At 47.0% G+C, this 16,499-nt stretch overlaps 1 long non-coding RNA gene across 1 annotated transcript; it reads right to left on the bottom strand.

The window, feature by feature from the left end:
- Positions 1–5,791: 5,791 nt before the first annotated feature.
- Positions 5,792–8,250, bottom strand: LOC113625486 (uncharacterized). The gene is made up of 3 exons (XR_003434694.1): positions 7,576–8,250; positions 7,124–7,316; positions 5,792–6,453 (listed from the first exon to the last, which is right to left on the bottom strand). It is a non-coding gene; the product is annotated as an uncharacterized LOC113625486 (long non-coding RNA).
- Positions 8,251–16,499: the final 8,249 nt, after the last annotated feature.

Below are 16,499 nucleotides of genomic sequence, written 5' to 3'. Positions count from 1 at the left end.
ACGAGCAAAATTGCGGAAATCCAAATACGATTGGCAGATTTTGTTGATGCCAACTTCCTGGTCGTGATATTTGACTACAGTTTTGCAAAATGCCACCTTAGAGGAATCAATCTGGGCAAAGGGCATATGGGGTGTCTCTGTATTATTTCGTACAATTGCATGTGAACCTACAATATCTGAATAAGAACTTCTATGTAAACTAGGGATCTTGGGTCATGGCTTTACATATTTTTTAATTTAATTGTTTTGAAGATCAACTTTTTATACTGTTCACTGCAGTGGCGTGGAGTACAACGAATGCAAATGCTGTTTGCTAACACGACGATTAGTCACCACAAAGACAAACAACAGTTAGAAGCGTAAGTCAAAGAGAAAAATCAGTGAAATTAGAACAGCAAAACCACATCCAGACGGATGAGGCAGCAGACGAGGAAGATGACAGAACAGGAGAATCCAACCAGATACATCTATTAGATAAATACGAGATACGCAAATCCTTGCTTGAAAATTAAGATAGATTCAAAGCCCTTTATTAGAGTATTTATAAATCTTCCATTTATAATAAAAACTCCACTACACTATTCAATTAATTTCTTTGTTATCTCCAGAAGCGTTATAATGCAGGGCTAAAGAAAAAGGCACAGTTAAATTATGCTCAAAGCCCACACAAGCCTTATTTATAAATTACGTTCCACATAGAATTCTTTCCCGTTACACCCTGAACAATTGTAACATTAGACGCCAACTTGGCTACGTTCTCTCTCTTTCTCTCTCGTAACTGCCAGGGTGTCTCAGTAAGGTTCACCCTGGCCACCCTGTTTAATAGCACAGACCCCCTACCCTCTGGGGCTTTCCCTACCCCCTCACCTGGCTCTCCTTTCTCTTGTTTCAACAGCACTTATCATATCCTAACATTTATTATGTCTACAGTTAACATCTGTCTTCCTTCCCAGAAAATCAGCTTTATGAAGGCAAAGATTTTCTGGGGGTGGGTTGGGATGGGTGGAGGAGACATACGCTGATGTACCTACAATGGAGTTGGCGCACAATGAATATCTGTTTACTCAGTGAATGAATTTTAAGCATTCAGTGGTCTAATTTTTACTTCAAAGTTTTTGAGTAGAGACTAAAAAGAAAAATAAGGAAAGCTTTGTGTGTGGCTTGTCCCTTCTGGGGGTGCTGCTATGCAGACAGCGTGACGTGAGCATTCAAGGCAAGGTGGGAGCAGAGGGTCAGCCTTGCATCCCCATGGGGGTGACACTGGCCACCTGCCGTGGGCAGAATATGGTGATGAACGCAGCAGGGTATTGAAATAGGACCTAGATGAGGCCACGTCCTCGGCCGTTTACAGTCCAGAAGGGGTGCAGAAACACATCCGTGGATGAAGACTAGAAAACTGTGAGAGATGGAGGTGAAAGTCACACGATTCTGCAACAGAGAGGTCTGACTTCCAGGGGGATTCCCGTGGGATGCACTTGAAGATGGAGGAGACGTTCTGCAGGAGGACACCCGAGCAAAGACATGAAGCTGCCCCTGGGCGGCCCCTAGGAGGAGCTTTGTCTGAAGCAGAGAAGGTGTCAAGAGAAGGCGGAGACATCATCGTGGCGCAGATAAAGGGCCAGGATGACACACAGTTAACTAGCAAACGTGCATTTATAATGAAAGAGGTTAAGCCGTGGGGAGCCTGTGCCTCCAGGTCTGGAGCCAGGATCCGGAGAGAGGGGAGGGGACCAGGGCTACTGTCTCCAAGGAGAACCGTCTTCACGTATGTCCACAGCTCTTCCCCTCCCCCAGAGGGATCCAGAGCCACACCCGGGGCCCCTGGAGACCCTAAATGCTCCTTCGATGTCTCCCTTGGGGATGGGGAACCAGGGGCTGGAGAACCATGCCGTCTCCAGAACTCCACATTCTTCACACCTGGCCACACACACGCACTGCCTGGAAAGTTCTGAAAACCAACTAGTTCAAAGGTACTCTTTCTTTCTTCCAAAAAGTTCCTTTCTCTCCCCCAAAAACTGTTACTTCAAGCAAAAGACACTTCGGGACCGAAATGGCGTCTTTCGAACAGTGCCTGACCCACAGCCACTTTCCGTTTCCTACCAGAATGAAAACACAGAAAAGGAGAAAAACAGCACAGGGAGCTAGGGCGGCCGTCCACCCGCCGCCGGCATCTGGGAGACACGCCAACGGAGAAGCAGGATAATGCAAGCGGGTTGAGAAACAGCCCTCAGCCCTGCCAGCCGGGGCCCAGGGTCCAAAAGCCAGCAGCCGGGGCTGGTGGCGCAGGGCCGCCCCTTCCCGCTGCTGCCCTCCCGCGGGCTTCTCATCGCCTAGGAAAACCGCTCGTCTATCCTCCTCTGGCACAGCCGCTATTTTTTGAGGAATGTAGACTGATAACTAACATAGAATTGATTGTCTGTGATGTAAACCTGTTGCAAAACCAAGGAGAACGTGACAGATGTCTCCCCTCCCCCCAACCCGTGCAGGCTTCCTCTCTCTCCAACCTCAAGTCCACGCGGACCTGCGGTCAGCTCCGCAACCCCACCATCAACGCCGACACTCAGCGCCCTAGTCCTCACCTGGGTCCCTAGAAAGGTTTCCCTCCTCCGGTGTGGCCCCATCCCAGTGAACTCTGCACTGAAACCAACAGGGTCTCCATAAATGCCAGTGGGAACACCCCTCTCGAGGTCTCCCCATAGCCATAGGCTAAAGCTGGAGTCCCCCTTGGTCAGCTCACCTCCCCCTAGGCCACACCTGGACCACCTTGTCCTCTGACATTCTCTCCTGCTAGAACCTCCCTGGATACCCCAAGCTTGAGCTCAGCCCCTCAGCGCTGAGCCTCCGTCTTCTCTGTCTGCCTGGAATGTTCCCGCCCCCTCTCTCCCCCTGCACCTGACCCATCTCAACCCTGAGGGCACAGCTCAAGGAAAACCTCCCCAACAGCCAGTGATGGGAGAACCTCCCGGCACAGCACGCGCTGAAGACCTCCGTCAGACCACTTCACAGGCACAGCTGGGCAATGATCCGTTTCTCTTGTCTCCTGCACGGCGGCCCCGGGACGAAACTTCAGTCATTCGTTCCAAAGCGATTTATTCAGCCCCAGTACCTACCAGGCACTCACTGGGCACACTCACCAGGCACACAGCAGTGAAGGCACAAGTTCTGGAATTTTGATGCTTATGAATCAGCGATCCTATAAATCAGCCACATGATTTCCGAGAAGGATGGGTAGGCTGCGACTGTAGCTTTTTCTTGTCTATCCTCCAACATCCAACCTAGGTTTTGACACAAAGGACACGCCCCATAAATTGCTTGAATGAGCGTGAAATGGTAAGTATCGGTCTGAGGATGATAATGAAGTGTTCAGTATAGAAAAGTGTGTGTAGAGAACATGGGACAAAGAACAGAAAAGGGGAAGAGCAGAACTTCATCAACTGATTAGCTGATGAAGAGAAAGGCGGTGGTGAGCACTTCCTTGAAGAGTGACAGGATGTCTTAGTCAGCTCAGGCTGCCGTAACAAAACACCATAGCCAGGGTGGCTCAAAGGACAGGAATTGGATCCTGTAGTTCTGTGGGCTGGAAATCCACGATCGGGGCGCCTGCATGGCTGGGTTCTGGTGGGAAACACCTGCTGGCTTGAAGAGAGCTGCTTCTGCCTCCCAGCGTCCTCCTGTGGTGGAGGCAGAGCTCTGGTGTCTCTTCCTCGTCTTATAAAGACCCCAATCCCATCATGGGGACCCCACCCTCGACCTAATCTAACTCTGATCACCCTCCAAAGGCCCCGATTCCTACTACCAGCACACTGGGGGTGGGTAGGGTTTCAACATTAGCATTTGGGGAGATGCTAACATCCAGTCCATAACAGAGGCACGACCTCCCCTGCCATGAACTTCAAAGAGATGTGTGAAGGGATAGAGTCGTTGGTGGGGAGGGGGTCTGCAAGGCCAGGGCTTGTCCTGCTGACTTCTGTTTTCTTTGAAAGTCTAAGTCAAGGTCACCTGCTCAGCTGAGGGGAGGGACAGGTTGGGGAATTGCAGGGAAACCATTAAAGTGTAAAATGACCCTTGAAGAGCATGGGAAAGGCAGCTTTTTCCAGAGGCCAGAAGACGACCCTCCCCCAGCCCCGCAGCACCGACGTCCAGCTGTTTGGACATCACTCGACACAGTTACATGCTTTTCCGGGAAGGCCCGGGGGCAGAGCGGGAAACAGAGAGGTAGAGAGAGGGGCTCGCGGCTGAGAAGATGCTCATCACCTGGGCAGGGGAGTCAGGAGCACAAGCAAACCACCTCAGGGCTGGCGGCTCTAGAAAGTGGTCCAGGTCTGGTGTCTGGGTATGGAAGTGGGGGAAGTCAGCACCGAAAGAATGATGCCGTCTGAAAGTTTTGCTTTCTAAACCAAAGAAGAGTCATTAAACTATGTAAAGTCAGGTGAAAATGTAACATGATTTGACCCCGTTCCCAGAATACTGATGCCCAACCCAGCAGCTTTCAGTTCTGATTTGTGTTTATTGTGCGTCAGAAATATTTCCTAACGTTGTTTCATGGCCTAGGGAACCTGCCAGCCCTGGACTTTAATCTCCAAGAGGCAGGATAACGCGTCTGTGTAACACGGCCCCTCCAGGACGAACCTGTAACTGCCCCCAATGCTGAGCCCTCGGGGTTCATGGGCCTCCCCGGAACACCTGCAGGACTGGGCATATCTAAGTCAGCCCGCTTGGAAAGGGGTGTGTGTGGTCAGATGGAGAACCAACAAATTTTTGAAAATGGGACACATGAGAAATGACCTTTCCTCACATTAAATTTCACTTAATCAAAGTAAATGTGGTATGGTTGTCTGTGGCCCAGAGGATAAAAAGCCTTGGGTACTGTCTCTGCCGGCCTGGGTGCCCACGCCCGCTTGGAAAGTCGAGCTGAGCGTGGGGCAGAGGATTTGCTCTGTTGTGAAAAGAACTGGGCTCATGGTCAAGTCCAAGTGTGTAATCTGAGCAGGAAGGGGTGGGTGTGTTTTGTGCGCACCAGCAGGTCGACTGGGGAAAAGGTGATGTTTACTGCAGGGCTCAGGAAACGTGAATTTTCGGCAGCTCCGGAGCTGAAATGGCAGCAAACGAGGAGGGGACACAGCAAGCGGCCCCTCCCAGCCAGCCCTGCACAGATGGGCCGAAGGGGACAGTTAGGCAACCGTCTGAAAAAAGGGAAGATTAAGATCAGGACACAGAGCCTGGGGCAACAGGCAAAAAGGAAGGAAAGGGTCACGAAAATGGACCGGGAGAAGACACCGGTGCCAGCTGGACTGCCCGGTGCTGATTAAATAGACTGGGATCCGCTCAGGATGGATGCCCAGGGAGGGAGGCCATGGGGATAGACACAGACCCAGCGGCTCTGATACAGGGGTCCTCGAGCTCCAGCGTTCGTCTGTTTCTGCTCCTGAAAAGTTGCCACTTGCTGACTGATCGCAACCAGCTCATTACAAATCTCTTGGAGCAAATGGAGCCTTTCAAGGCTAAATATAAAAGACGTTGGCCCAAAGGTTCTGGGGCAAATCTGGACTTTTGTCTTGAAAGGGTAACGTAGTTGTTGATATTTCCAACTCTAACAGAATGGCTGACATAACCCAAGTGTTGAACAGTTATTTGGGGCAATTTTGGGAAAGAACTCATCTTTATCACCCAGGAAAAAAGAAAGATGGGCAATAGCAAGTAAAATGGACCCCTCCTTATTTTCAATAACACATTTCTGGGCATAAATTGTCTTGGAAAAAAATGCCTCAATCTGTGTTTTTGACTATCCAGTAGAGTCATTTATTTAAACAGGGGTTCTTAAAATTATTTAGGGAGTGAACCACCAGAAAGTTACAGAGCCTAAGTAAAGATTGATGTTCAACTCTATTTTCAAAACTAGGATTTTTCCTTCTTAGTGCTTAGAAGAATGTCAATATCGAAAGTACGCAACACACATTCACAACTACGAAGACAGCTCTCTATGAAAACCCAGCTGTCAAACGACATCCCTGAGCCATTTCCAAGGGATTCTGCTCAGGGTTTGTACTCGTTCCCTCCTTTCTGTATCAGTTTAAGTGTTTTCTGGCAGAGAAGCCATAGAATGTGCAAAAGATTTAAGAAAAAGTAGCTGCGGGAACTTTTTAAATTGAGAAATTTCTATCCATTTTCTCAACCTTGTGTGTGCTGTGAGAAAGGGCCTTTGTTTTATTTTAACAGTAGAAACCTTGGTTCAACCCGTAGAACACATGCTTTCCACAAGAATACCGATGGAGAACCGTTGTCCTGAGATGTCTTTGACTTCCGACGTTCTGTCTTAGAATATATTAGAAAGTGGTTTCTAGAAGTGGTGTTTTCTTCCTACAGGATTGAAGTTCTCTTCTTTTTCACTTGGCTCTGACCTCATCATCTGTTTTGATCTTATTGCCTGTACATTTTGTGAGACATTCTACATCCCTGTTGAAAAGAGGTGAAAACTATTTAGATAAGACGCGAGAACAAAATTCGACGACCACACCCCCCCGCAAAAAAAGCAAACTTTGGAATCAGAGGATTTAGAGTTTTCAGAGTTCTGTTTCCTCATTTTTGTCTTTCGTTTATTCAACAAGTAATTAATGAGCGTTTATTCTACCTACGCCAGACACTATTTGAGGGCTGGGAATATAGCAGTAGATAAAACACAACAAGTTCCGGCTCCATGGAACTGACATTCTGGAAGGGGTAAACAGGAGACAGACAATTAAATCACCTTTAGTAATACAACATGACAGGTGGTAGTGAGGGCTATGATTAAAAACAAGCAGGGCACAGGGGATGAGAAGGAAGTTTTACCTAGGGTGCTCAGCGAAAGTCCCTCAGATAAGGTGACATTTAAACAGGAAAGTGAAAGAAAATTTCAGGGCAAGGCCTGAAAGGTTCTCTGGGGTGAGAGCATTCCAGGAAGCGGGCTGGCAGGTGGCTGGCTCTGGGCGGGATTTACTCTTTAACCCTCCTAGAACCGATGTGTCCATAAAGCCTTTGTAGGTTTATACATCGAAAGGGCCTCCAAATGAGTTCTTTGATGGGATAAGTATAAAGTCGAAGCCTTTAACATTGAATTTTTCTGTCTTCAGGCTCCCCATCTTACCTCCACCGGGCACCCCTGTGTCCTCAATGTCGGACACAAGTTCTCAAAGTGTTCTTTCAATGGTTTCCACTCATGTACTTTCACTGCACGGGGGGCAGAGAAGACTGAGCTCTGCAGCAAATTCACTGAGACCACCGAGCACGTCTGCTTGCAGACGTTTCCTGATTCCCGCCAAGGTCATCTTGATATTTTCCTGAAAATTGTCAGAGAGCTTCCTCAGTGGACCCAGATTTCTTTGACATCGACAGGAAAACCACTGAGGGAGGAGGGCACGGTCCCGGCTCCACTTGGACTTGGTGTGGGAACAGCAGCCATTCTCAGAGCCCGGGCCACAGGGTCCTCCGCAAAGGCCTGGGCTCCACGGTGCCGGGTCAGAACCCCGTGCAACTTGCAGTAAAACCAGCCACGGAGAAACCCAAATGCTGAGGCGGGGTGTTTCCGCAAAGACTCACCTGTGCCGTCGGCATGATGGTCACACCTGCTCACTTCAGAACACCTTGCCCCGCCTGTACTTCATCCCTCGCTGCAGATGGCAGAGGGAAGTCCCTCCCTGTCCCATGACAAGCCACAGTCTGCCTGTGAACAGGGCGATGGGAACGGGCTGGCAAGCTAGTTGTGTAACAAAATGACGCAGAGAGTAGGATGCAAACCCCTGCATGGAAATGGATAACTTTATCCACCCATCCAATCAGAAAGAGCCCAGTGGCCACTACTACAAAGTTACCTTTTCACAGAAATGCAGAAAATACAACCACAACCTTCATGGGATTGAGGTCATATAACCTTTACATTCAAGTGGCTGGTGCGGTCTGTCAGGGCCTTCCTTTCCCACCTGACCACAGAGCCGTGGGTTCTAGGTCATGGCCAGGTCCCGCGACCCCAAACAGCAGGTGCTAATAGGGAAGAGCTGTCCTTGTGTTAACAAATGTATCATCTCGGTCACAAAACCAAAAATAGGGCTGAAACAGAAAAGACATTTGTTTGAAATCCACATGCATGTGAATGTCACACCCAACAGGCCTTGCAGCTCCTGTATTTCACCCTCAGAGAGAAACCCCTTGGGCAGAAATGTCAGGCCTTTAACTTTGCTGCTTTACCAAAAAAAAAAAAGAAAAGGAAAAGAAAGGACCATTTAAAATATTTCAACCTATATGGGAAAAGAATCTAAAAAAGAGTGGATATATGTATAATTGATTCAATGTGCTGTACACCTGAAACTAACACAACATTGTAAATCAGCTCTACTGCAATAAAAATTTAAAACTAAACTATTTCAGAAGGGCTAGTAATTAGTAGGATGGGCTTCTGTAGAATCTAATAGGTTAGTTCTTTAAAAGCTAACTCAAGCAAACACGGTAAATGCTAGCAATGCTGGGTGGTGAGGACACAGTGTTCCTTGTATTAGTCTAGCTTTTCATACAGATATATTTTAACAAGAAAAAAATACATATTTAATAATGAATGTATAATAAAAGGTCATCACTATTTAATAATAAAACATATTAATGAAAATGCTGCTGGATGCTTTGAGCTTCACTAATATACAGGGTGGAATACATCTGTGTAGCATTTATGTGTAATATTTGCTATTAATGTGTAGACTCCTCCCTCCTCTCCACAGAGGTTCTAGAAAAGCAGACTCCATACCACTTCACAGCCAGCATCTATTTGTCCTTAGGTGATGATGTTAAAAGAGAATGCCACTAAAGCTTCCATGACGCTGTAGCATCCCGCCGCCATGCTGGGGACCAGATATTTCTTCCCCTGGGCTGAGATTTGCCTGTTGTGTGGACACCTAACAGCCGGCCGCCACCAGCGGGCTGTGGTCCCCAGACCCAGCAGCCAGGGGCAGCTCTGTGGCCTGGCACCAGCCAGCAAGCATCCCGGTCCAACTGCAGACGCCCGCTCAGGGCTGAGACACAGAGGCAGGAGACCGGTGGCCCAGGCTGCAGCGTTTCCTGTTTCCGTCAGTTCTCACTTGAGCTGCCCACAGAGAGACCCTCCCAAGGAGAACGCATCAGACTGCATCGTGTTTCTCCACCTCGATTCCTCTCTGCCGTCAGCACTGACCGCCTGGACCACTGGCCAGACCACCCTCCGCCTCTCCTCGCAGCCCTGCCAGTGCGATGAGGTCTCTGATGCTTGAGGAGTCTCGGTCCGCATCCCGCGCAGAGGAAGCCACCGCCTGCCCTGGGCACAGTTCACCCCTACCTGAGGAAGGACAGGGGACACTCTGCTACGGAGGGAAGACTTAGGGGGTCGGGGGGTCGGCCGGGCCGCCTGGGCACGGCCCACCCTCCTTCCTGCCAGTCCTCTGCACCCACAGTGACCCGTCTGCCTCGGCCAGGGGTCAGGGACAGAGGGAAGTTGAGACCAAACCCCACCATCCTAAGAGGGCAAGGAAGGACGAGCTGGAAGTTGCTGTTTTTCACCTGTCCTGAAGTCACTCTCACCTGGACAGGACCTCAGGGTACCTGCCAACCACAGCCAGGGCAACTTAGCGGGACGTACTCGGACCTCGAGTTTGTCCCTTCAAAGGAGAGCTGGGCGTGAGCCAGCGATCATGAAACATCTGTCCACACACTGTACGCTCCTGTGCCGGTATTCTGCTTGGAGGAGAGGCGTTTCTTAAAGATGGGCCAGCTGGTTGGAATTGAACACACACACACATATATATATATATATAAAACACTCTCAGTATCTATTCCTAAATTCTAGTTGGGGCTTTTTGAAAACTTAAGAAGCCCTCGGGAGGCCATCTAAATGCAAAATCTTTCTAGATCTAAATGCAAAGTCTTTCTAGATCTGGTTGCCTCCTTATTTTCCACAATTGCCGCACCTACACGTACTTAGAAATAAATGTTAGTGACTCACCCATGTTCTCTCCACAGCGTTAACTTCCTGGGAACGACTTTCTTCTCCTGTGACAGCTCTTTGTGATGAAGTATGGCCACCTAGTGTAGCTGTATGTTCACGCGTGTGACGAAAAGTCACAAGATGCTGTACATACTATAAGTCACACACTCTGTTATTCTCCATGCTAGTCTCATGGAGTCGAAACAGATCTATTTGTTGTTGTTGTTGTTGTTTTTGTTTTTGTTTTTGTTTTTGCGGTACGCGGGCCTCTCACTGTTGTGGCCTCTCCCGTTGCGGAGCACAGGCTCCGGACGCGCAGGCTCAGCGGCCGTGGCTCACGGGCCCAGCTGCTCCACCACGTGTGGGATCTTCCCGGACCGGGGCACGAACCCACGTCCCCTGCATCGGCAGGCGGACTCTCAACCACTGTGCCACCAGGGAAGCCCAACAGATCTATTTTTTAAATGCAGGTCATGACCCACTGACGTGGTTTAATGACCTGCAAATAGGACCCGAGCCTTGAAAAACACTGGTTTGCGGCTCTGAGTTGACATCGGGTGAGGTATGGGGGGCCTTCTCCCGTCCCTTCCTCCCTGCACTCTTTCCCACCTCCCTGTGATGTCCAGTATCTCAGAGGATGGAAGTATCAAGGATATTGACATAAATCCTGAAGTCTGAGTAATAGCTTGTTTTGCAAAGATATAAATGCTCACAAATTTTCCATCAAGACAGAAAATTAATACACAGAAAACTTCAGTGCCTCTTCCTCCGTGCTGTCAGTGCTTACTCTGTTCTCCCAATTATTTTTTTCCTCTAAGTCAGAGGAAAACACGACATGTCTCATTGCTTTGAGATGCACCCTTTCCACCCTGTCTTAGTTTAATTTGTTTATTGGTTTAATGTCATGACACAGGAAAGTAATTTCAGGCACCTGGGATTATGGTCTATTTTGTGGTCTCCTATTTAACTTTTAAAGTATATGTAAAATTCACAACCTGCTTCCTACTGTATTTACGTTAATATTAAAATTGCTTATTGTCAAGTAAAATTCATAGTCCAGGAAGAAAAGCGGTGTTTACTCCAGAGCTTCAAGGACCCCAGAACAATAGGCCACCATTTCTCTTCATGGTGTTCTGGTTCTGTTTGAAAAGTACGGCCTTAAAACAAAAGAAACTACCAGGAATTTCAAGCACCATCATAAGCCAGCTGAAGAGGTTTGGGTCAGTGGTTCCCAAGGGCCACGACAAGAAAACCAGATGAAAATGACCTGCTTTCATTATTACCGTAATGTCACCCCCATTTTTGCACCAATCAACAAGTATATGCTGGCACTCAGCTAGGTCTGGGGGATACGGAGATTACAAGAATAAATACACACAGTCTCTTTCTTCAAGCACCTTATAGTTTAGGGGGGAGACCAACATACATGGGATTACACCCAGCCATGGTTTCCAAACCTACTGTAGAGTGTTTGCGTGTCCCCCAAAACTTGTAGGTTGAAACTTAACCCCAATGTGATGGTATAAGGAGATGGGGGACCCTTGGGGAAGGTGATTAGGTCATGAGGGTGAAGCCCTCCTGAATAGGATTAGTGTCTTTACAGAGAGCTCCCTCACCCCTTCCACCAGGTGAGGACACATGGTGAAGATGGCCGTCTAGGAATCAGGAAGGGGACCCCCCACCAGACACCAGATCTGCTGGCACACTGATCTTGGACCCTCAGCCTCTAGAACTGTGAGAAATAAATGTGTGTTGTTTATAAACAGCTAGTCTATGGTCTTTGTTACAGCAGCCTGGACAGACTAAGGCAACACCAGAATTAACTATGAGTCTTCAAAAACAATTATAGGCACCCACTCTGGAAGACAGCTTTATAGGTTCTTATAAAGTTAAACATACCTTTATCACATGACCCAACGATCCTACTTCTGGGTATTTACCCTAGAGAAATCAAATGTGTGTTCACACCAAAAGCTGTACTTGAATGTGTACAGCAGCTCTATTTATAATTGCCCCAAACTGGAAACAATCAGAATGTCCCTCAACGGGTGAATGAATGAGCAAAACGTGGTATCTTGGGACAATGGAATACACCTCAGCAATAAAAAGGAACACATTTGTGACACACAACAACTTGGGTGAATCTTAGAGGCATTGTGGAGAGTGAATGAAGCCAATCTCAAAAGGTCGTATTATATTTGCACGATGTTATTGAAAAGACAGACCTATAATGGTGAAGAATAGCTTCGTGGTTGCCGGGGGCAAGCGATGGGGTTGGATATGACTGTAAAGGGATAGCCCCGAGGGAGGTTTTGAGGATGATGGAGCCATTCTGTGTCCTGACAGTGGTGGTGGTCACGGGAATCCATACATGTGTCAAAACTGATAGAACTGCAACCCCCCCAAAAATCACCATTGCTGTGTGGTTGAAAGGTCTTAGTGGTAGAGAACAAAAGCTTGAGAAGGAGGTGAAGACGGAGCTGTGAAGAGCTGCAAAGAGGTTGTAAATGAATTTTGAATGCGATGGGGAAACGAAAGATTTTTAATCACGAGAGAAGCATGATTAGATTTGGGTTTTAGTAGGGTCATTCTGTTGACAGGATGGAAGACGGATTGGAGAGGGTTACATTGAAGGGGAAGAAATCAATTAGTATTCTATTGCGAGAGATCAATTAAGGGCAAGAGATAATGATTTCAGCTCTGGACATTCTGAGTTAGAGACATTTATGGACATTGAAGCAACGATGTGTATAGGGGGTTGAATATATGAGTCTGAAGTTCAGAAAGAGGCCTGAGCTGAGACTGTCAGTTTGCTAGTTGAATTCATACGTACGGATGAAGTTGCTTTTCATGAATTGTACACAGGGTCGCAGGGGGGAAACAAGCAGTTTGGGAATGCAGCTAGGGGGATCACAGTATCTGAAAAGAACAGAGAGAGAAAGGAAGCTGAGAATGTATGGCCAAAGAGAAAAGGCAAAGAACCAGGAGAAAATGACGTCCCAGAAGCAAAGGAGGAAAGAAGAGAGGATTCAACACGCTGTGTCTGGTTTATTATCACGTGATAGATGGATGAGCAACCCAGCCGTTCACAGAGACAGGAAGTCATCTGTGTGTCCCCCGGTCCACAGCCTCATTTCACAGCTAAAGAAACCGAGTCCTAGGGATGCTATTTGGCTTGTTTGAGAATCATGGCTAATTCACGGTCAGGCTATCCCTGGCAACCAAAACGCCTGGAGGCTGGAATGAATAGTTGGATTTTTCAACGTCTTCCATAAAATATATCTATAAATATATATTTTAGTCAACACATTTCCCCATCAGTTTTTGTTATGTCCACTTATGGGAGAAAAACCTCATCTATCCCAAGCCAAGTAAGTCAGAGCCAGCATGAGTGGGTTGATTCCATTTTTCTGTTTTTTTATGCGAATAATCGCCAGCCTACCTGGATATTTCATTTGCCTTCCGCTCCCCATTCCGTAGAACAGAAACATCACTTTTGAACTACCCATAAAAGCCCCAAATTTGGCTCCTAGGTAGGTTTCTTAGATAATTATGACGGAAATTCCATTTTGCCCCAGCCTTGACTTTTCCATTTTCTTTCCCAAAATACTTGCCACTTGCTACCCCACCAGGGTATGGAGACACTCTGAAGTGTATGGGATTTCCTACAAACTGGGATAACCTACCCAGGCCTTCCAATAGCTTGAACACTACCACATAGCTTTTTTTAAAAAAAAAAAAACCTTATATGTGTTTCAAACCTTACAACTAATCTATTATACAACTGAAATTATTCTATCCAGAAAGGTTAAATGTCACACATTAGAGCCTCAGATTCTCAGCGCACTCCGTTCTTCCCAGATAAATCTCAGTAAGTGAAAAAAAAAAAAAAAACATTGCCGACATGCCAAGTTTGCTCCCTGATTTATAGATTTCTTAAGAATTGGATTTTGCTTAGCAAGGTTGGAAGAAAGAAGAACATGGCATCCAAACACGTGGCGAAAGGATAACTAGTCTAGAACTGAAGTTATAGACATTTGGTGTAGTACGAAGCCACTCGATTCTTTCTTGGAAAAGGCAATAAGGAGCATTCTTTCCCATGATGTCATATCTTTTAGAAGCGAAGTTTCTCAACCGCCGCTGAAATAACGAAAAGCAAGTGGATGACAAATCAACGTGGACCAGAAAATGCAGGGTGAGGTATCCGATCCGGCCCCAGGGCTTGAGCTGCAGTGTCGTTCTGTCAGGCACACCCAGCCCACCACTAAGTACGGGGGTTCTTTAGGTATGGCAGAGAAATACTGTTTCCTCTTTTAATTTACTTGTATTTGGGGATTTTTGTTTTTGTTTTAAGTTGAAGTATAGTTGATTTACAGTGTTTCAGGCACATAGCAAAGTGATTCAGTTATTTATATACATATATATATATCTATTCTTTCTCAGATTCTTTTTCTGTTATTAGTCCTTACAAGATATTGAATATAGTTCCCTGTGCCATGCAGTAGGTCCTTGTTGTATATCTATTTTATATACAGTAGTGGGCATCTGTTTTCATCTTTTAAACAGCTACTAAGTTGTCAGGACATAAATAGTTAATAAGTTTCTTGAACCTAACTACTTATACAAAGAGCAGTTAGGACCCACTATTGGTTTAGGAGTTGCTATGAAAAATCACTGAGACACGAAGGGGCCAAGAACCGAGGAAGCAGGGAAATCTCTATGCTCTGTTATCAATGCCCTGGTTTGGCACTTGGCCCGGGAAGGGGAGGGCCCCAGCATGCCCACTTGTTTTTCCTACTGTTGGTGCCTCACCCACTTCTATGGGGCCTGAAATTCGCCAGTCACGGAAAATGCCTGCTCAGGAAACAGATGTGCAGAGGCTGCAGAGGAAACCCACAATCACCGCCCATGTGAACCAGCCCAGGCCTCCATTCATAAAAATTCAGCAAACCGAGGGCCATGAGACAGAGGAAAACACCAGCACGGAAGATAATGATGAACGAATAAAACAGCTCCGTGGAGAGAAAACAGAAATAATCATAATAATGAAAGAAATCCAAGGGGCTTCCCTGGCGGCGCAGTGGTTGGGAGTCCGCCTGCTGATGCAGGGGACACGGGTTCGTGCCCCGGTTCGGGAGGAGCCCACGTGCAACAGAGCGGCTGGGCCCGTGAGCCATGGCCGCTGAGCCTGCGCGTCCGGAGCCTGTGCTCCACAACGGGAGAGGCCACAACAGTGAGAGGCCTGCGTGCCGGAAAAAAAAAAAAGAAATCCAATTTGATCTTGAAAGGTTAGAGAGGGAGTTGCACCCATAAAATCAGAATTGGCTGCAATTAGGAGCAGGAAGGGGGAGGGGCAAAAGAAAACGAGAAGAAGAGAACAGCACCCACACAAAAGGAAGAGACCCTGGAACTAAAAGTAGGATCGTAGGATCAGCAAAATAAAAATGGATGGAAACACCAAGCTGGTTATCTAGACCAGAGCCCTTCTCCACTGTGCAGACCAGTCAGCAGATACTGTCAAAGCAATCTCCCAGATCCAGAAGCAAAGATAAACAGACATGTGAATAAATGAAAACTTAACAGTCTTGCGAGGTATATCCAGGAGGGTCAAACTAATAGAGACTTAGAGACAGAAAGGTGAGAAAGAAATAATAAGAGAAATAATTGAAGCATCATTTCCAGGGCTGAAGTTTCTTAGATAATGGTCCATCAAGGCCAGAACAGGATGAAGAAGAAATACATCCACATTCTGATAAAATAGAAGAACACCAAAAATAAAAGGAACGTTCTAAAAGCTCCCACAACAAAAAATAGAAGAGGGCCATGTGGTATGAATGAACCATTGGCAGCCATGGGAAGCTAAGAAAATTCACAAGGAAGTTTAAAGGAATCCAGGAGCCCTTGGCCTCGGCTCACTCTTCTTCACGTGGTTGGACTGAGTGACGTGAATTACATCGCCTTTGCGACAGTTCCACCACCTTGTTCTGAAGAGGTTAAAACTGAGTAATTATAATACTACGTGCTGCCATGCAGGGACGTGTACTATGTGAAAGAAACAAGTTGCAAAACAAATGGACCATCTTATCCTATTGAAGCTAAATACACACACATGCACATAAAAACTGGACAGACAGAGATGAGGATGATGAAGATAGATTAGATAGATAGAGATAAACATTTAAAAGGACAGAGTACACAGGTGGAATTTGGGAGAATACATTGGCTTTTTATCTTCCACATTTGATGCTTTCTTTCTCTCCTTTTTTTTTTTTAAGAAGGAGTACAGATTACTTTTGAAAATTTTTGTTTAAAATGGGGGCTGCAGGAGCATGGCGTGCTCGAGAAGTGAGGAAAATCCGTGTGGCTGGGGAAGGCCGAGAGTGCAGAGCCAAGCAGGAAGATGCCAGAGCTTTGGGCAGAGAAGGATCAGGTCCCCACGTTCAGATGGGGCCAGAGAGGGAAGCCAGGAGTGGACAGAGTAGGGAAAGGATGACTTAGCTCTGGCCCGGAACACGGAAAT

This window comes from Aethalodelphis obliquidens, unplaced genomic scaffold (assembly GCF_003676395.1).
Source record: "Aethalodelphis obliquidens isolate GAN/ISIS:26980383/991018 unplaced genomic scaffold, ASM367639v1 scaffold15, whole genome shotgun sequence".
In the NCBI taxonomy this organism is placed as follows: domain Eukaryota; kingdom Metazoa; phylum Chordata; class Mammalia; order Artiodactyla; family Delphinidae; genus Aethalodelphis; species Aethalodelphis obliquidens.
This window is presented reverse-complemented; position numbering and strand designations above follow the sequence as displayed.